Source organism: Sinocyclocheilus grahami, unplaced genomic scaffold (assembly GCF_001515645.1).
Source record: "Sinocyclocheilus grahami isolate Dianchi unplaced genomic scaffold, SAMN03320097.WGS_v1.1 scaffold204.1, whole genome shotgun sequence".
NCBI lineage: Eukaryota > Metazoa > Chordata > Actinopteri > Cypriniformes > Cyprinidae > Sinocyclocheilus > Sinocyclocheilus grahami.
The window spans coordinates 1,176,314-1,176,633 of NW_015505383.1; positions in this window are offsets into that span (position 1 = coordinate 1,176,314).

Consider the following 320-nt stretch of genomic DNA (forward strand, 5'->3'; position numbering starts at 1 on the left):
GCACAGCCGAAGTAGCACGTCCAACTCAAAAAGAACTGAATGAGCCGGTCCAACCAACTGTCGAAGTTTGCCGAGGATTACCGAGGACTCAACAAGAACCGAATGAGTCGTGTCGAAGTTTGCAGAGGATTACCGAAGATTCTGATGAGTGAGTTGACGATACTGTGCAAGCCTGAGACGCTATTGGAAATATGCTTGTTTATTATGACTGTTATTAATTTACATTTTATTAAAACCTGCAAAAACCTTGCTGTCGAGTGATGTAAATAAATTTTACAATAGTTTATTGTGCATGCATATTATATTTAAAGTTGCTTAAG